This window comes from Capsella rubella, unplaced genomic scaffold (assembly GCF_000375325.1).
Source record: "Capsella rubella cultivar Monte Gargano unplaced genomic scaffold, Caprub1_0 scaffold_5, whole genome shotgun sequence".
NCBI lineage: Eukaryota > Viridiplantae > Streptophyta > Magnoliopsida > Brassicales > Brassicaceae > Capsella > Capsella rubella.
The window spans coordinates 4,261,842-4,284,152 of NW_006238919.1; the positions used below are offsets into that span (position 1 = coordinate 4,261,842).

Sequence of the window (22,311 nt, forward strand, 5' to 3'; positions counted from 1 at the left end):
ACACTCCAAAGAATGGAAGAAATCAAGAAACATGATTTGCATCCGTGGGAGAACGTCGTCGAAAGAGGAAGAACAAGTCCCAGCCTGGCATAAACTTGGAGAATTGGTTGCAGCCTGAACTTAATTTGTGTGTTTGCATTTAACTGTATTTTTATTATTTGACAGGGTACAACGTATTTGGATTTTTTTTTTAATCGTACAACCAGGTTAACATACCAAAATGAAACAAGATTAAAAAATTAAATTAATATCTAATAAGGTAGTCGGCGTCCTCTACTCATCTCACTTGTAATGGTGTCACGTATACCTTCCGATAACTCTATCACTGATCGACTCATATAAAACATGTCCACTACTACCACCACCACCATCACCATCCTCATCATAATCATCATCATCACCAGCACCACTACTACCACTAGCACCACCACCATCATCATCGTCTTCATCATCATTACCATGACTATGATATTCCTCTGTTCTTAGCCAGCGCACGAAATCAGAATCATCTCGCTGTGAATCGCATATGAAGTTATGTAGTGCCATTGTTACTGTTACAATCTTTATCCACTTAATCAATCCATATTTTGGATGTTTACGATCTAGAATTCTCCACTTTGCTTTCCATACTCCAAATGTCTGCTCAATAACTGTCCGCAAACCTAATTGTCTCCAGTTTAACAATTCACGGGTTTTCGTTGGTGGTCCTCTTCTAACATAATGATCCAGATGATTTTTAGTTGTAGTGCCCCATGAGTCAAGTTGTCGTATTCCTGTTGAAATTTGTGAACTAGTTGCCTTACCGTCAGAGTACACTCCAAAAAATGGAAGAAATCAAGAAACACAGTTTGCATCCGTGGGAGAACGTAATCGAAAGAGGAAGAACTAGTCCCAGCCTGGCATAAACTTGAAGAATTGGTTGCAGACTTAAACTTAATTTGTGTGTTTGCATTGCACTGCATTTTTATTATTTCACAGGGTACAACGTATTTGGATTCTTTTTTTGTAATCGTACAACCAGGTTAACATGCCAAATGAAACAAGATTAAAAAATTAAATTAATACCTAATAAGTTAGTCGGCGTCCTCTACTCATCTCACTTGTAATGGTGTCACGTATACCTTCCATAACTCTATCATTGATCGTCTCATATAAAACATGTCCACCACCACCACCACCACCATCACCATCCTCATCATAATCATCATCATCACCAGCACCACCACTACCACTAGCACCACCACCATCATCATCGTCTTCATCATCATTACCATGGCTATGATATTCCTCCGTTCTCAGCGAGCGCACGAAATCAGAATCATCTCGATGTGAATCGCGTATGAAGTTATGTAGTGCCATTGTTGCTGTTACAATTTTTATCCTCTTAGTCATTCCATATTTTGGATGTTTACTATCTAAAATTCTCCACTTCGCTTTCCATACTACAAATGTCCGCTCAATCACTGTTCGCAAACCTGAATGTCTCCGGTTTAATAATTCACGGGTGTTCGTTGGTGGTCCTCCTCTAACATATTGATCCAGATGATATCTAATTCTACGATGAGGACCAAGATAGCTAGTCCTAGTAGGATATCCAGAATTAACTAAGTAATTTTTTCCATTTGGCGGATGTGGAAAAGAAGCTTCATTCTTTGCACAATAAGTGAATATTTTTGTATCGTGTGCTCTTCCTGGTACACCAACATATGCATATATTAACTTTATTTCAAAGTTACATATAGCTAGGACATTAAATTGTAGGTTCCATTTTTTTTCCTCTGTAAGCTTTTGCATTTGCACTGGGAGGATGAATTGGGATATGAGTTCCATCAAGTGCTCCAATAGATTCATTAAAATAAGGCCAATATCGATCATCATTCCTCAAAACTGAACTTACTCTTGCAAATTCATCTTCTCGCGGCTTTAGTGTATCTGCTGCAAACCTAAGGAGAACACTCTAAACTTCATCAACCTTCCTTTTTATTGTGTCCAATGGTCGTTGGTATCTTTGAACAATAATCAGTATTGTCTTATCTTGATCAACCAACTCCAGAAACATTGCAACACCTTCCTCAACATAAACATTGTGAGTCTCTTGTAACCCGTATTGTGTAGTTAACATTCCACATAAATCTTCAAACGTTCTTTGATTCATCCTTAGAATATCATAGCATTGGTGATTTGATCGATGCATAAGTTGTTGAACATGACGCCATCCTGCACCTCGATCTGTTCTATGAATCACTCTCTCGGCATTAACCATGTCAAACAAATCATCATCATCATCCTTATCCATAAGCCAATTAAGAATCTGTAATAATAAACATAAACTAGTTTTATTAACCAAAACAAAATCTGTATAGAAAAACAGCTCAACTTTTATATAGATTCAAACTTCAAAATGTTAAGACAAAAATAATAAATCAATCATAAATCTTTGTTCCAGTCCTGTGCTATAGATATTTAATCTTGTCTTCTTCACTAGAAAATGCTCAAAATCCCCGTCGGTTTGCTTCATTCGCTAATAGATGATCAACTGCTGCCACATGAAATGGTGAATCACTTTCATCCTCTTCTACACCCACTCTAGAATAGAATCTAAACTTGCTTATCTAATTTGTGCGCTCCATCCTTCTGCTCCACTGATAGAAATAGCACCAAAATCAGCGTGATAGATGTCCATGTTTGGGAGCATCTGTTTTTATAATTTCTCGCACCTGACCATTCCTATAACAAAATTGTAGAAGAAACTTATAACTTGAACTAAAACTGAAGCTAAAGCAAACTAAAGCAAACTAAAGCAAACTGAAACTAAAGCAAACTGAAATTAAAAGCTAACTAAAATTGAAGCTAAGTAGTTAAAAGCAAACTGAAGTTAAAAGCAAATTGAAACTTAGTGCTATGCGATCTTTCCACCAATCTTCATACATATTGATCGGCTCAAATTTGCCCTGAGCTACTCTCTCAATTAAGAGATCACTGTAGTACTTAGGGATCGAATCCACAGAGACTCAACGATTACACAGTAAATATTCGGTATTAAAATTAAGCTAAGCAAGCAAGGTTTCAATATTAAAAACAGCAAATTAAAATAAAGATTGGTTTTTAAAACAATATGAGAAAACGCTAGGATCATGAATATTCTTAGGAAATTCAGAATTGCAAATAAATAATTGTCAGGATTTATAAAGCACCGTTCTTGAACTCAAATCACAAAAGCATAATCAATCAACTTTCGTTGCAAAGACTATCTATGTCTAGAACCCTAAATTCCAAATCTCTTTGCAAATTTATAAGTTCAGACATGCATTTAATTCATGTTTGATAAGTTCACAAAATCCCTAAACCAAATCTCTTTGTGAATAGGTATTTTGCTCATCTAGATTGTTTTCAGGAAATCAATAACACTTTCGTGTCTACCAATTAACCTAAGATCAGATTCTAGGTTGCTTTCACTACTCTATAACAAATTAACCACAATCTAGATGAAGAACTCTATTGATTCAATCCTAACAACCTAACAATTCATGAATTCCTTTGAAAACCCTAAACCTAACAAGAGATCTACTCAGACATGGTGAATGAAACAAACATCATGAATAAAATAGATATCATAAAGGAAAGTAATATAAGAAGTAAAGGAGTTCTGAATCTTCTCTGAAGGAGGTTTTGATTCTCCTCTCCCAGCTTTCTCCAAATGTCTCTCTCCCAAAATAAAACTTAAGTCTTAACAAAACCCTAAAAACTCAATATATATGTCTTAACCACGAACTGGGCTTAATTACAAATAAGGGAAACTTCTGGGCTGAATCTGCAAATCTTCTGAACTTCAATTAATCGTGAAATTCAATTGCCGTCAGATATTGGTGTCGATCGACACCAGAAGTTGTGATGCTCGACACTCACACCAAATATGCTCTCCCGGTACGTTCCTTCGGCACATCTTCTCCAAATGCTCCCAAATGCTCTAAAAAGCTTCAATCCATGCCAAATAGCTCCTAATCCTGAAATGACTGCAACTCAAAAACACTATAAAAGCTCTATAAATAAGACTTATATCATAGCCAAAAACCCGTAAAAACTATGATATATCACATATTGATTCCCCCAAAATCATCATAGCCAATTCCAGTGAAGCTAGTTAACTTCTTATACCAGAGATGTATTCTTCTACAAGTATCATACTTGTTTTTCAATGTTTGCCATGTGTGTCTTTCACCATATTGCTCTTCAAACTTTTTTACTATAAATTCTTTTCCAGTTTAATTAATTCCAGCTTTTGTTTTGTTTCCTATATTTTTCTCTTCCGTATATAGATGAAAAAGTATCTACATTGCTCATCATCCAATTCTAAAGTGTAACTACACATCAGCCACTAAACTAGCTACCAAGAAACAGTCACAAAATCAATTAAAAATCAGAGATAAAAGAGAACTTACATCATTAGTCATCCTTGTTATTTAGCTGTGATCCTTGATATAGCCTAACAAATCAAAAGAAGAATATGAACTCATTGCACAGTTTACACCAATCAATGAGCTAACGTTTCTTAGATAGTGTAATAACTAGTTGAATAGTATCGACAAAAGCAAACCAGTTTTCATCAAATTATATTTTTTTTGTTTCATTTACAAACCAGTTATAACCTAGTTCCAAAACCAGTCCAAAACAAATTGCAAACATAGACTTCTATTGTTAGACTAGCAACAACAACAACAACAACAACACATAACACCATAAAACTTAGTCTAGGACAAATAAAACAACAACAACAACAACAACAAAACAAATTACTAATTAAATACAAATACAAACGTAGACCTATTGTTAGCCTAGCACATCTCAACGCTTCTCTTCTCTCTTCTCTCTTTCTCCTACCATTACTTATTAAGATTCACACACAGAGATCAGAATCTTTGTTTGCTCTTTCTCTCTACCATGAATCCACCAAAGTGTAAATTGACTCACTCATACAAACCAGACCAGAACCAGCTCTTCCCACTCATTTTATCTAATCTAAACTAATCAAACTTCTTAATCATACAAGCTCATCAGTTATCTCTTTTCATCATCCCTCATTTCTCAAAACTAATCAAACTGTAAACATAACCAATCAAATACTAATTAACACAAATCCAAATACATATCCAAAAACTAACCAAGTCGAAGGCAGATCCAAATCAGAGATCTTCTTTTTGAATATTGTTTCCAACTTGCTGAGACCACCAAAGATCTTCTTTTTCAAAACTCTTTGCCTCTCTAAGACCACGAAAACATCAAATTGAGGAATCAGTTGCATAAAAATTGAAATATTGAATCATGGGTATTCAATATTCTTTGGAAAAAACTGAAATTTTTGTATAAAATCAGATAGCAAAATTGGAAAACAAAACCAAGGAGAAGAAACAGAATTAAAGAAAAGAAGAGAAGAAAGGTTTACACTGTTTTAACTTGATGAGCTCAAATGATTAAATGTCTGCTCCTGAGATTCTCGACGAACACAAGTGCGACAAACTTCTTCAGCTTTGGTTTTTGAAAGAGCAAGAAGAAAGATGAAAGAGGAGAAGACAAAGAAGTGAAGAACGATATGAATCGAGAAAAGATCTAGGGTTAGCAAATTTGTAATTCTTACAATAATCTAAGGGTATTTTTGTCATTTACGTTTTAATCGCAGATTTTAAAATCGCATCGCTGATTTTCATACGATTAAAAATTCCAGTCGGACGTAGTTGCTATCAGTCGCAGCGTTTAGTCGCAGGACGTTGCGATTACCAAAGGAACAAAGTTTAGTCATAGTCTCAGTCACCCAATTTGTTATAAAAGAGTTGAAAATTATAATTTTCATAATATTTTCTTATGAAAACCTTTAAAATCATAGTTAATGATGTAACATAATGTGTCCAATTAGAAAAATTATAATTATCTTCAAGTCCAACTACAATGACATAATGTGTCCAACGGTATGTCCCAAATTCTATTAGAGTCCAACTATGGACAAGAACGTACAACTGTACATGTCGGTACAACTATCTCACATATACTGTTGCCGCCTATTATCTAATATTTTATTTGAAGGTTAAAGAGTCAAAGGTAAGCTACATGTGGGATGATATTTAATAGAATTTTGTATTTTTCTTATTTGTTCTTTTATCCTGAGGATTCTTTTATCCTTCTCTCCTTCTTCTTATAAAAAGGGATTTAGGGTTTAGAGAAAAAACTAAATCGACTTTCTACCCAAAAAAACTAAATCGACTTAATCAGAGCGAGTAGGCGAAGGAGATGGGTTCGCGACATCTGGGTTCTTAGAGATCTTCAACAACATTAAGTCGAATTTCAGTAATTCTAGGTTAATCTGATTTTTAGATTTTTAGATTTCAATTGTCTTTCATATTCTTTAGGAGGGGATAATGCCAATTAGTCACAGTTAGAGTTCAGACACAGTTGCAAGTATTGATAGCAACACGGGAAAATTTGGAATTCCATATATTTGTTTTTGTGGTAAACAAATCCGCCCTCAAGTGTCAACCACTTGGGAGAATCCAGGCCAAAAATACTACAAATGTCCAGTTTATGAGGTAAGGATGATATTATGTAATAGATTTGAGTGATAATATTGTGTTTATGCTGAAAATTTAATGTGTGTAGGATGATGGCTTTCTTTCTCCACTTCTTTTCTCATCATCATCTTCTTCTTCTTCTTCTTCTACAAGAGCTGTGACAATACCAGTATAAAGAGCCAATTCTCCTGATTGATGAGCAATGGGCTGAGGTGTCTCGAAACACCTGGACTCTGATTTGTAAGTCTCTTTGGTACATATCCTTCCACAATATCTTCTTCTTCTTAACGATAAGTTGTTCTCTCCAACTATCAACAATGGGATCTATCAATCCTATCCCTTCATCAGCTGTACAATCGTCGAAAATGTGAAATACACTCAAATGCCATAATTTACACATAGTAATATCCAATTAGTAAAATCAACTATCAATTACATAAAATTCAAATTAAAATATGAATGTTACCTCTAGAGGAATAATGAATCCAGAAAAAGTGATGTGCGCATTTGGTTTCACGGATCCCTTCGTGTTGTTCATCACTATCCGAATCATTTTCACTCATTCATTGAAAGAATAACGTCCCCAGGGAAAATTCTCACAAGCATCCAAATCATCAACAGCACTTAAAAGAAATGGATCTATGTTTCCATCAGCCTTCGACTTTTCTATAACTACCTTAGCTAAGAAATACTAGATTAACATCCTCTTGCGGGACTCACTACTTCTCCTGCTCTTCATTTTACCACTCCTTTTAAACACCTTTTATACAAACTTAAAAGTCTACGCTTTGTCATCCTTGTAACTGATCGGATATTCATGGTAGTCCAAACCGGTTAAGAGTGCATGTTTCCTTAAGGAATACCTAATCGGCACTCCATTCACCACAAACCAACATTCTCTGTCCATATCCGTACAAGCTGTGCAAAGGAGAAGCATTCACATACCTTGATACATGTGATTGGGCTACTGAGGGATATGAAAGATATGCTTAAACTTAGGATGATCTCTAAACCATTTCCTTTATGTTTCAAATTCATCAATGTACTTCACTGTCTGTGTCACATCACACCTTGTTCCTAATTTACAACTCTTTGTGTATTCAGCCGAACTAAAGAACATCATCTCTTGCTGCATTGGTTGGTCTTCATCATCATCGTCATTTACTTAGCTGATTTAGTTATCTACATTTCTACCAAAGAACATAAAATCCTAAGTTGTACAACTCTATAACTACAATTTCTAAGCCCCATCTTCTTCATCCTCATTATCTTCCTCTTCATCATCTCCATTCCCATCATCTTCTTCCGTTTCAGCCACTTCTAGTCCATCACCTAATTTTCATGCTCAGTCTCCTCTATCTCTTCATTAACAGTTTCTTTTCTCCATCACCTTCATTTGATATTCTCTTATCTTCCTCTCCATCAGCAAAAGATTTCTCTTCGCCATTTTCACCATCATCTTCATCTTTATTATCTTCCTCTCCATCATCTCCATTCCCATAATCTACTTCCGGTTCAGCCATTTCTAATTCATAACCCAATTTTTCTTGCTCACTCTCTTTTTCCTCATTACTAACAGTTGCCTTCTCTCATTCATCTTCATTTGACATTCTCTTCTCTTTCTCTCCATCACCTTTTGCTTCTAGATCTTTTTCTCGAATTTCTGATGTGCCATACACTCTACGACCACTTCTAACATGAACAATTTCTTCTAAGAACCAATAAAACAACATACCAAAACAAAACAAATTGGATTATGCAATATCCCAGCACACTCAACCAAAAACACAATAAATTACGGGATAACAACCAAAACAACACAAGTAATGCCAATTTCGACTAAGAAGATTGAAAGAATTGACAGATCTTACCAAAAAGAGAAAGAATATGAAGCGTTCGCTTGAATCAATGGCCTGTTAATGCCGGGAAAAATAACGACGAGACAGACAAAGAGACTTCCATTCTCGGAAAAGAAGAAAAACGAAGGAAAGGAACACAAACCCAGACTTTCCCTCAAATCAAAATCAGCCTCAACGGCTGAGGACACGATGAGATGGATGAATCATGTTTTGTTTTTACATTTGTAATTTTTTTCTTTTTTACTATTAGGGTTATTTTACATGGGCCGAATAATCCATTCAGTTGGTATTGGGTCAAATACTTTGGTTGGGTCTGTAGTTTACTGTTTTATTATTGGGTTTCGATTTAAAAATTTTGGTAAATAAAATAAGAAACATAAACGGGGCAACAGGGATTTTGTTTCCCAAATAATGGCTAACCAGCCATTGAACCGCCTCCGCCACCGCTCTAATGACTGTTCACTCAGAAGGCTCTCCTACTGTTCCGCATATCTCTCTATTTGCCTTACCGACTCTTTAAGTCTCTTCGTTTCCCATCTCTCATTCTATAATGATACACGCTCCAACATTGTAAACGAACAGATGGCATTTGGAGTATCGAGTTTGTCTTCGCTCTCTCTCTCTCTTGATGGTACCAAGGTATGACGAATGAAACGACCGATGAATGAGATCATAAGGTGATAAGTAACTCTTAATAACACATAATAAACTCACACAAACTGATTCAACTTGAAGCCACTCAAGAATACTCGTGCAAAGGTTCTTAACTTGCAAACGGCGCAAGAGAAGAAAAGTTCAGCTTTATTAATTAGGGTAAAAAGTTTGGCTATTATTAATAGTCAGTCAACCGTGACCTTCAAGGGTCGAGATTCGATCTCTTAAGCTTAAACAACTACAAATAAATGTAAAGAAAACGACTAAAAAGGAAACTTGTGTCATTCGCACAAGTGAACCCTCTCCACAGGTTGGAGGCTTTGGATTCGACTTTCTAGGACTCTAGAATCAAGAAATAAAAGAAAGACGTGGCAACTCCTGCAAAATGAATCAAGAGAGAATGGAAATAACGAAAACCAAACTTACCTTGTTTGATGGAATGAGAGGCCACGTAGGTTACATATGCTCCTTGGCTTCTTCTTCACTTTCGTTCATGCTCTCCATACCATTTTCTACTTGGCCAGACGTCCTATCCTTGGTGCCATGGCTCATGTTTGTGTCAGTATGGAGGTAAGAAGGCTCCTCTCGTTCATCTCCTAATCCGTCTCGTTGGTGAGCACCTTTGTTTCGACAGTTAGCTCCATAATCATCACTTATCGATTGAATCTGGAAGCCTAGGCTGTTTGGTGCTACTTTATTTATTGCTTCGCTCCTTACAAACTTTCCGGCATTCGCAGGCGGTAGCTTGTGTTAATCTTCATGGTCGACGTGTTGGTTCTCAAAACTGTTTCGATAGAAGTTATTAAAATCGCCACTATTTTGATGACTTTCAAGTCCCATGTCATTTGGTGGTTGTTTGTCTGTCTCGTCCCTAGGTGAGAGATTGTTATCGTGGCCGGGTGGGGGTACTCGATGGACACGCGTTTCTACGGGTTTATCTACAAAACTAGCTTGTTTGTTAGCCTTAAAATGTGGGATTGGTCGATGAAATTCACCTCCTTATCAGGTTCTCCATCATCTTGACGATAAGTCTCATTCATTGAACGTCTCTCTTAGCTTCCTCCTTTTCACGTTCGGCGGTCGTGGGACGGTTGACAAAACAACCATTCAGTCAGTATTTTTCATCAATGCGACTACTCATTCATTGAACGTCTGTCTTAGCTTCCTCATATGTGAACGCATCATCGGTCCAGCCATGACCGTAGGTATTGTTGGTGTGGGATATCATACATTGCCGGTTCAAGGTCATCCGTTGCCAAAATGAATCCATGTGTAGTGAGATTTGTTTGTTGTTGAAGAAAGAAAAAGACATGAAAGAAGAAGAGAAAGAAAGAGAGGAGAAATGAAAGTTAAAAGTGGGTCCCATGGCAGTTTAGAAAAGAAAGTGGCATTTCTTTAAAAAAATTACATTTTCATCGTAAAGAATATAATCTTCTCTTACTCAAAACTGTTATGAAATGGTTTTGTACAACACTGAACACATACTTATAGCCCGCAAATCACTCATATCAATGGATTAAGAGTTTTCGTTATCAAATAGAGGTGAGTATAATTCCATTCCACTAGAAAAACTCCCCTCTCAAAGAAATTTTGAATCTCCTTTGTTTTTTTTTTTTTTGGAATCACCTTTGTTACCTGAAGTTTATGTTTGTTTGGCTTTAATTTAATTTGTATTTTATTTTTACACTGTCTTACTTGGTTTAATTTTGTAATTTCATGTTTTCACTTTATTATTGAAGTTTTTTTTTTGTCGACACAAAAAGTATACTATTGCACTATCGGAAAGGTGCTCTCCTCTAGGGAGAGCCAACTATGGGCCGAAGTGCTCATATGGAAGAAAAGGCAACCGTGGGTTGGCTAGGCAGTCTGCCCGGATGTTGGAGAGACGCGGGAGAGAGTGAAGGTAGAATGACGGTAAGGATTCTTGGAGGGACTTGAAAGACGCCAATTTTGCTGCAAAAGTAGGCCATTCCTTAGGGTCGTCAACCATATAACCAAGACATATTCCATAGCTAACCGCCTTCCTCTTGCTTTGCCATGCGTAATGTTTCATCCGGTGGGACCCGGAGATTTTAAAAAACAAAATTATTTCGAGCCTTCCAAATGAACCAAAGAATCCATGTGAAGGCTCGTTATAACGAGATGTGTACACGCAATTTCAGTCCTCACCAGAAAAAGAAATCGAAGATGTAGAAAAGCGAATATCGCAGAAAAACATTCCTTAACGTAGGAATAGGGGAGAGAGAGTCCAAACTTGACGGGAAGTCAAAGAGGAGATAATTTATAGTTTCTTCGTCCGCACCACACCGGAGGCATCCTCAGTCACGGCCGATATGGGGAGAAAATAATCTATGGCACGTTGCAAGCCTATCTAATAAACATTGCCACACGAAGTGTTTAATGTTGCGTGTGTTTTCTTTCTATACATTGTTCTTGGAGTGCCAACACACCCGAACCCTGAAAAGGAAGGTCATTAGAAGGGCAAGAGAGAGCACTCGCTGCCCAATATCCTGATTTAACAGTATAATTTCCAGACTTAGTAAGGACCCAACTATATCAGAAAACAAGAGCCATTTGTTATTCAGTAGAATATGTTAGCTTAGATTTAGACTTTGAATTTTATTCCTCCATAGTCGCAGTAATAAGGTCGAGTATCGAGTTTGAAATGACCAAGGCTTATCTAAGAAGTTTGATCCTTGTTTTGTTTGGTTGTTTCCGTGTTGTGTGACCCATGTGTAACCCCTTGGAGACTCGCTCATGGTATGGGAGTGATTTGGATTGGATATACAGTGAGAAAACGCAACAGGAGCGTTTGTAGAGAGTCGGTGTCGATCGACACCAGTGGTGGGTGTTGCTCGACACAAACGTTTTGTTCTACGAGGATAGTTGCGACTCGCGAATGGAGTGTCGAGCTCGATGTTGACCGTCACTGTCGAGGGCGAGTGTTGATCATAATCGATTGTCACCTGTGGCATTTTTATGTGTTTAATTCCTTGGTTTCGATTGTTTTTCATAATGATGGTTATTACTGCTTGTGTGTATAGCCCAGTAGTTGGGATGAGTGCGTCATTAAATATTTATGGATATACTTATGCATCTCTTTTTGTGATGCACGCAAAGGAAATGTATGACCGTGGAATCATAGCGAGGAGAGAAGAATGATCTAGGGGCTCGCTGGTTGTTCTGAATAATGTTAGAAATTGTTTAGGAATTGTTAGTTCTGGAACTTAGATACATGATATGTTTATTTTGTTATTTTTCTGGAAATGCTCGCTGGATATTAAGTTAATGCAATTGTTTTGTTGGATTGATGTTTTACTGTCTTCCGATGGTTTTATTGTGTATGGTTGGTTGAATTTGATATTGCTATTGAATTTGTTTAAAACTGGAATTGGATGAGTTAAATTGGTTTAGCTAGTTTTAGTTGGTCTAAATTATATGGGTTAATTTGGTTGCATGATTCAAAATTAAAAAAATTTGGGTTGGGTCTTTTCAAACCTCCCTGATCAACCTTGGTACACACTCACCTTGATATAAATTGATTGAATAAACGAAGCAGAGCAGAGACAGCACGAACAATGTCCTCCTTGCACCACCAGCCACGAATCTCCTCAAACCCTTGCTTACAACACTAAACTTTAGGATCAATCTCTCTCTCTCTCTCTCTCTCTCTCTCTCTCTCTCTCTCTCTCTCTCTCTCTCTCTCTCTCTCTCTCTCTCTCTCTCTCTCTCTCTCTCTCTCTCTCTCTCTCTCTCTCTCTCTCTCTTTCTCTCTCTCTCTCTCTTAGCTTTTAGAAGCGACGAAACAAAACTAAAGAGAACGAGAAGATGCTGCTCGTGTTTCTCCCAAAAAATTGAACCAAATTGATCAATTACGAAACTGAACTAGTTAACCGCCCAATAACCGTTGTCAATCGACAACTGTCCAAAACATAGACACGGGGGTTATAATTATTTCCTACTAACATAGATTCATTCTCGAATCTAGCAACAACGTTTATCTGACATGAAATAACAACCAACCGTTACCACGGTGGCACGGTCCAACAATAGTTGACCAAAACCGACCAACACACCAATCCCAAGATTGAACTAATCATCAACCTTTGAGCACATCTGGTATATGGGAACTAATCATCCCCTATAAGAACTAATCATCTCATATGCCACTCTCACGTCGCAATTTTCGAGTCAGCTGTACATCAGGGGAATTAATCATCTCGTCAAGGGAAATATCATCCCCTCAGGAGTTGTTTAAAGAACTCACATCCTCAAGAGCAATTGTCTAAACGCCTCCCAACATCTCTAGACTATAATTACCTCATGCGGCCTCTGTACAACATCACAATGTCATACCCACCACCCGTATTCTCTCACTTGAAAATCATCTCAACCTTGACCCTCTCCTCATGTCAGCTCCCAAATATCCCACTATTCAGGGTGTTTACACAAACTTTTCTAAAATAGATAAGTCTAAACTTTTAATAAAACTTTCATTTTCAGGAAACTTTTAAACACACTCTTATTAACTCCACAAATCATAAGATTACACACCTTATTAATCCCTAAAATGTAATAATGTTACAAAAAAAAAAAATACATGAGAAAAATAAGATCAACATCACGCTCTAAAACTAGAACCCAGAATGATAAGCTTATTCCTCGGCTTGCTTCTCAAACCACTTACTGAATCTAGCTTTGATCCTCGCCTCTGGTTCCAAGTTTACTCTAGAATGCCAACATAGTTTTATTGGACTCTCATCCAAGAAATCTTCTTACGATGAAGTTCCTTAAACATGACTTTTCTCGCCTCCAGGGTCATGTTGGGCTGAAAATCCGCAAGAATATTAGCCAATACCTCATCATCTTTATGCAAGCACCTTGTGAAATGCTTGCATAACCTCGAGTAACTCTAACAGATACGCAACCGGTCCAACCCACTCAACAATCCCGAAAGGACCCATATACCTCAGACTCAACTTAGTCATCCCTTGAGCCATACTCGTAAAACCCTTGACGAACTTCCGATAATAACCAACTAACCCGAGAAAACTCTAGATCTCGGTAGCATTTGTTAAGTGTAGGTCATCACTGATAGCCTTAATCTTCTCTGGATCTATAGAAACCCCTTTCTCTGAGATAATGTAACTAATAAAACAAACTTCCTGTTGCCAGAAACTGCACTTGCTTAAATTAGCATATAGCTTCTCCAACACGATCCGCAAATGAACCCTGTGCTCCTCAGCACTTTTAGAAAACACCAAGATGTCGTCGATGGAAATGATCACAAACTCATCCAGATAGTCTTGAAATACATTATTCATCAACCTCATGAACACCGCTGTTGCATTTGTCAACCCAAATGGCATCACGAAAAACTCGTAGTGTCCATACGTCGTCCGTAACACCGTCTTTTCAACATCCTCTTTATCCATCGTGATCTGATGATAATTTGACGCCAATCAATCTTGGAGAGCCCTTCTCAATTGACCCAACAATTCATCCATCTACGGTAAAGGGTACATATTCTTCACAGTGACATGGTTCAACCCTCGGTAGTCGATACACAACTGAAAACTACCAGCCTTCTTCTTCACAAACAACACTAATGCTCCCCACGGTGAAAAATTCGGTCGGATAAAACCCTTATCCTGCAACTCCACCAGCTGCCTCTTCAGCTCTACTAGAGCCATCTGGTAGGACGCATTCAACAACGGTGTCGTCCTAGGTTCCAATTACTCAATCATGAAAAAATTTGGCCGAGACGGTGGCAATTCCTACAACGATTGTAACACATCCCTGAACTCCTGAATGAGCCGAATATGCTTGACCTCTTCAAGTGTGTCCGGAGTACTGATCCTCATCAAGTACACCTCATGACCCTTCCCGATTAACTTTTCTGCCTACCTGGCTGATACTACGAGACTCCCGGAGGTAGGTCTCACACTATGATAAACTAACTCCCCTTTCTCTCGTTAGAACAAAACATGACCCCGAAGACAATCAAACTGCACTCTATACTGAACCAGCCAATCCATCCCAATGATGACTCATACAACACCACTACAGACACCAACAAGTTTATCGGCATAGACTCACAACCACCTAAATATCTACGTTTCTAGCCGGACTGTAGATAATCAGAAGTCTATCTCCAGCAATCCAACCAGCCTCTCCCTGCTCACTGGAAAACTCGTAGAACCTACCCTATTCTACTATTTCAGGTGTCACAAAGCTATGCGACGCTCTGGAGTCAACAACACGGGATATAATACACCTCTCATGGCCAGCGTCCCTAAAAAAGCTCACGAGCTAAGAAACCCTAACAACCGTCCCCACTCCTCTTGGGACAACTCGCCAATCTATGATACCCTCCACCACACCCATAACATCCACGAATACTTTGGCCATCCTTCAGACGTGATCGCTCACTTCCCTTTCAGTTTTGACGCTAGCTTATTGCCCTTGCTCAGAACAACCTACTATTGAGTCCTCTTCAGCTGGACCGCTGGACTAGCATCTAATCAAACCAATTTGTAAGACATTGAAATAAATAAAATTTTATACACAAACAATGGTAATTTTGTGTATAGTTATAAGCTTACACACATATTTGGATAAATTTCAACATTTTTAGTGGTTTTTTTTATAAAGTTTGAAAATGGGGCAAATTAAAAAGTGGTATTTCAAAAGGAGTATTATTCAAATTCTCCCAATATCATTTCTATTTTTATCATTAAAAATATTATTTTTTTATCAAAAAATACTCAAAAGTTCTGAAGAAAATTACTATCAAAATTGAACAATTAATCAACGAATAAATTTAAGAGATATGAATGTATGCTTCTATTGTAAGATTTAAATAAATAAAGTGTAAAAATGTCATAAGCATTGAAATTTATTTATTCTATTTTTTATAAGTAATAAATAAATAAAAATTAATTAATTTTATATACAACAACCCGCGCATATGTGCGGGACATTACCTAGTAATCATAAACACCAAACTGCGATACTAACTGGTGTCGATCGACAGTCCCTCTGCAAAAGCCCTAAAATAGCTTCGCAACTGCCCAAAGGACGAATTCACCACCTCCAAATCTCTAGTCATGAACCCTAACACTCAATCATGCAAAACACAACACCCAAAACACACAAACAAGCCACACACAACAATTTCCAGCCATCCCAGTCAATCAAATACACATCAGAAGGTCTTATATGTCCATATCAACAATGGTCACACACTCACCTTGATGTGCATTGATTGAATAGATGAAACATAGATGAGACAACAAGAACTAGGCCCTCCTTGCACCACCAGCCACGAATCTCCTCAAACCCTTGTTTACAACACCAACATGCAGCCACAAAAACCTCTAGAAACCCCTTTTTCAGCCTCCTTAAACCTTAGGATCATGTCTTAGACTCTCTCTTTCTTTCTCTTAGCTTTCAGATGTGATAAAACAAAACTAAAGAGAATAAGAAGAGGCTGCTCGAGTTTTACCTAATATGAGTTAGGGTTTCTCTCAACATTTGAACCAGACTGATCAATTTCAGAATTGAACCGGTTAACTGCCAAATAACCGGTGGCAATCAACACCCTTCTTTAGTGTCGATCGACACCCGTCCAAAACATGGACACATGTGTTACAGAGTCTGCTGATTTGTTTTTTTAACTATTTCGGTTTTGACTTACATTTTTACTTGAATGTGTGTGGAAGATATTTCTTATGATGGAAATGATGGATCTTTAGTTCACTTATATGAAAATAAATGTAGAATCAATAATGGAGATGAAGGAAAAGATTTGATGCAAAACCATGAGCGTGATCCTATAGGAACACAAGACCAATATTAGATGTCACAAATTCCAATGGATATTCAGTCAACACGGAGCACAAAGATGAATAGTACACCACCTTTTGGTTGATATGATTTGTCAACCACAATGGATTCATCTCGAATAACCACAGCCGGAAGCGGTATAAACATGATGTATAGTTTTTCACTTCAGTCTTTTACCTATAAGACCACCCGAAAACTATTATTGAACAGTAATCAGTTGTAAAATTTAACTATTGATCCCATAGAGAGAGGATATCTACGGGAATAACTAAGACGTAAATAAAAAGGAGGTTTTCGTTTTGGGCTTTCAAATTTACGAAGGATTAAAATAGGTAAGTAAATGAGGTTGTAAGATAGTGTCAAAAAAGTTGAATATAGGGTTTTGAAAAAATAAGAGTCGGATTTAGACTGTTTTGGATCAAATCTTGGCAAAAAATGCAATTGAGAAGTGAACTGATTGGTCCACTTCTACAGTCTCAAGAAGTGATTCTCGTTAAGGGGAATGGACCGATCAGTCCTAATGTGGACAGATCGGTCTAACACTCTCAGGTTTCTAATTATGCATCTACTTCTACTAATCTTTAAAATTAAATGTCTTCATTAAGGGGGTGTAACACCCTCGAACCGCCCTAGAACAAAGGAAGAATCAAAAGCGTCATGTGCGATGCCCGTAAACGATTAACCAAAGTTAGTAAAACAAATTCAATACCTTGGTCAGTCCATCCAAGGGTATCGTTCCTCTTGAACACGGCATAAGGCTTTTCAACTCGTACTGTGATTGCGAGTTGTGTTAGCCCGGACAAGACTAATATCTAGTAAAACACAAGGCATTTGGGAAGTGGCTGTCGGAAATGTGTGAGTAAGGGCAAAACACACGAAAAGATCATGTGGTGATTTGTAGGGTCGGTAAACAAGTATTTAAGCCTCCCGGACGTAGCAAACCGACCATCTGATATTGATGGGCTCATGGGCCTAGTGAGAGGACGTGAGGCCCATTAAGAGAGTTGGGCCCATGAGCTGAGAATGAACATGTGGCCCACTGGAGAGGTGACGGTCGGGGCGTTACAAGTGGTATCAGAGCCGAACCCAGACAAGTGTGGACTGGTGGGCTCACACTATCAGGGTCCTGAGAGAACTCCACAGTTAATCGTGCTTATGGTGGAGTAGTCAAAAGATGGGTGACCTTCCGGGAAGTGGTTGTCGGAACTGTGTGAGTGAGGCCAGAACACAGGAAAAGATCATGTGGTGAGTTGTAGGGTCGGTAAACTAGTATTTAAGCGTCCCGGACGTAGCAAACCGATCGTCGGATATTGATGGGCTCATGGGCCTAGTAAGAGGACGTAAGGCCCATTAAGAGAAGTGGACCCATAAGCTGAGAGTGAACATGGGGCCCATTAGAGAGGTGACGGTCGGGGCGTTACACAAGCAGTATATCGGCTATACCAACATTTAGCCTAGCCATATAAAATTGACTAAGAACCTTAATGGTTAAATCAACAACATAACAGTTATACGAACAGCATAATGGCTATACGATAGTCTAAGGATTTTGTCAATAGCATAACGGTTATACTAACGACTATCACAACCTCAACCAATAGATCAACAAAAATAAATCAAGAAGAATGGAAGATCTAGAACAAACAATCGAGTCGATAACATGTAGAATCGTATATCTAACTTTCATCCATAATTTACACTAAGTATAAACATGAAACTTCAATCATAAACTAATACATCAAATAAAATTTAGACATATGCTACTACACATGCTTCGGTACTCACCTTGGCATTATTGTCGAGAGAATGACATTCTACCCTTGAGTACCTATTGATCTCGATCGGACTAGTTTTCTCCAACGACGGATCGGATACCCGACCACGACTCTCGACTCTTCCAACTTCTACCTGACCAGTTTCTCGAAACTATCTAACCATCTAACTAGTTTAAGGTAAGGTTTTGTGTTTTGGTGTGGAGAACTAATGAATTGATTTCTGGCTTTATATAGGGGAAGGAAGTTTGGCGCCCAAGCTAAGGCAAGCACGAGGTATTGGATAAAATCGATCCAAAATCTTATCTTTATCCTATCCACACTTAAGCTTGCGCACACTTACGCATAACACAAGCCATTCTCATCTGGTCGTGTGGCACAATATGGTAAGCGTAAGCACCTTCACGGCACAACAGCTTCCAAGCACCTCACTTGGGCCATCGACCATTCATTCTATTCACTCGCGGTATATGTATGTACCGAAAGCTCTTCCGACTATTGTACGGTGACAATGATCTTTACCTATTCTAACTTGAAAAAACTTCTAAATTCCCAAAAATAAATGACTAAGTCATCTAACCACTCTATAAACCTTGTTTTCTTCGTATTCGATCCCATTCGATCATCACTTGCTTGTCTTGGCCTAAAACTACTCCTTCTCGATAAAACTAGTTTTCTCCTCGACAAAACTGATCTTTCCCTCAACCAAATTCCCCGTAAATAATCCTCTTAGTAGTTGTTTGACCCTTTCCTTAGATCAAACTAATATCAATTGTCTCGATAGCCCTACTGTCTGTTGCCACTAATAGCCGATAAAAATTGAACTCACTTATGGTTTGATATAAATCAACTCAACCATTTTTCTTTGATCAATTTTTTAGATAAGACTTGGTTTATCGATGGCTCCATTAAATTTTTCGGAACGAAAAATTTTATGAGTCTCGGCCGCATTCCTACGACCGTGATAGTCCGTTCGTATAGTATGTCACCGTCAGGGGTATTACAGGGGGTTATATTCAATCTTGTAATTTGAGTGATTTGAGATTAATTCAGTTTTCCTTTTAACTCAAACCAAAATCTCAAAACTCCCCCATCTAATTATAATTATTTTTTTCTTTTTAATTCAAAATTGATTATTTTACTTTCTTACCCTATAAAAATCAGACTAATTACACACAAAAAACATGGAGTTTATCCACCTGCCCATATTCTGATTGGATCTACCTATAAAAATATTTTTAAAAAAAACAAAAAAAAATAAAAAAAATCAAAAGCGAATCTCTAATTCTAAACAAACGAGCAAACTGCTCTTTCTTTTTCTTCTTCTCTAACTATTTGAGTTGCAGCAATTCGAACAATTAATTCTCGAGTTCGATTTGAATTGGGGTGAATAATAAGAATCATGCTCATTCTCTAATTGTTTTTTTCAGATTTTAACTAGATTTCAATCAAATGTTGAAACACAAGAGGAACGATGAAAGAGAAGACCGACCCGGTGGATCGAGACTTAATTGTCAACCAGGAGAATCAAGACTTTACTGTCAACGCTCATCTACAAAGTTTGTGGCCCGCTCCACTCTTCAGCTCGGCCGAAGTATATATCTCGATTTCTTGAACGGTTTAGGCTTGCTTCTTAAATTAGCTTTGGCATCCCCAGTGAGGTATAGCTCCCATAAGTTTTGAGTACCCCTAGGTAACCCATCTAGGTCTTTATTCAAAGAACAAGAATGTTGGAAGATCCTCTATGAATTTGTTTAAATCCTATATGTCGGTGGCACAATTCAAGCAGAAAACAAGCACATACACCTTTTTGTTTGGCATCAAGTCTTTGCCAAAAGAATTCACTCATCAATTTTGTTAATGGCAGGAGTTATTCTTGGCCCATTACTTGTGTCTTTGTCAGGGAGTGTGTCGAGGACGCATGGCAGTTCCTTCCCCTGGGGTGATAGCTTCCTTAGTGAGAAACATTCTCAATCAACTACAAAACTTTCCGTCTTTAAACCTAATCAGCCTACATCTCAACTCTGCCGAACCTTATTGAAGAACCAACCTTAATACATTCAGTCTAACTCTTTCTCAAGGTCTTTTAAATCATTTTATCGTGGTCACCACTCTTTTCTTGCATCATTCAGTTGGCTATGATCTTGTGATTATCTTTGGTGATCTCGACAAAACTTCTCCGGCATTTGGAATATGTTTATGCTGGTAGCCTCCTCCTTGGAGAAAATTTTGAAAAGCTCTTATGGGTCAACCGCGCGAGCTTTTTAATGCCATCAGTTTGTCGAGGACTTCTTGAAGGTCGTCTTCACTTATGAATCCTCCATGGTTCCCAATGATTTTTCAAACATAGCAAGCTTCAAAAAGTTGAGCATCTCCTTGGAAAATCCCATTGAGCCTTTATATTTATTCTCTTTGTATTGCATTAGCTTCAAGTTGTATGAATTTCCCTCATTTCAGGTTTAAAGTGAATAAAAGTTCTTTTGCCCAAAAAAAAAGTGATCCAACTCATGATTTTGCATGCCATGATAAATTATTTGCATCATCTTTGGCACTCAAAAACATAAAGAAACCAAGTAAATTAATTGTAATTGGCCTAGAAGTATCCCACATTTCTATGGAATTTTACCTTATGATACAATAAACTCTTGTACATATAAAGTACTCTATCTCTGAGTCAAATGATGAACAATTAAGATTTAATATATAGGGCATAAATTGAGGCATGAAAAAACATGAAACTATTAAGAAATTTTATAGAACTCAATTGACTTTGAGTCTTTGATAAATTTACATTTTTCGAAGACTCAGTTTCTATAGTAAAGGTCTTAAAATCTGAAACCATCGTTTGATGCAGTAAACTTAGGTTTGATCCATTGATAAAACTCTAACTCTAATTGATGTAATGAATAATTAGGATATGTTATTGAATTATACAGAAAGTAAATAAATTAAAGATTCTAAACGATTCCTACAGAGTTTTCTATAATCTTGTTGATTTGTTTTTTTCATAAGCTCGTAAATTCCATAATTTTCTCTGTTTTAATGATAAATTTCATGATTTTATATTGTGAAGAAAAGTGTATAGAGTCATAAACCAATAACATAATAATTTAATTTATTAACAATTAGAGATTCTTTTGTTTTAGTTGAATAAAAAAACTTTTATTGACTTTATAAAATTCAAAGTCAAATAATCCCAGATTATAAAGATTTTAGATGACTCTTTACAAATTAAAACTAATAACACCAAACTTTAAAATAGATGTAAAAATACCTTGATTGAATAACACTCCATAACATTTAAAGTCATTAAAACACTATTTAAATCACAAAACAATAACACTCCCTTAATATTTACATATTTTATTAATGACTTTAAAAAAATTATGTTTTTTCTTTCTAATTCTTCTTAAAACTTTAATTAATATTGAGAAATATGATATTATATTTTGTTTCTTTTCATGATAATGATATTTATCCGTCTTAAATATAGTTTAAAGTATGCTTATTATACATACAAAATTATGTTTCAAGTTTTGAAGGACTAAACCAAAGCTTATAAGAGAAGAGAGAGAGAGAGAGAGAGAGAGAGAGAGAGAGAGAGAGAGAGAGAGAGAGAGA

At 37.1% G+C, this 22,311-nt stretch overlaps 1 long non-coding RNA gene across 1 annotated transcript; it reads right to left on the reverse strand.

Moving 5' to 3' along the window:
* Positions 1-4,442: 4,442 nt before the first annotated feature.
* LOC111830759 lies at positions 4,443-5,527 on the reverse strand. The gene is made up of 3 exons (XR_002834098.1): positions 5,441-5,527; positions 5,160-5,259; positions 4,443-4,483 (listed from the first exon to the last, which is right to left on the reverse strand). It is a non-coding gene; the product is annotated as an uncharacterized LOC111830759 (long non-coding RNA).
* Between the last annotated feature and the right edge of the window lie 16,784 nt (positions 5,528-22,311).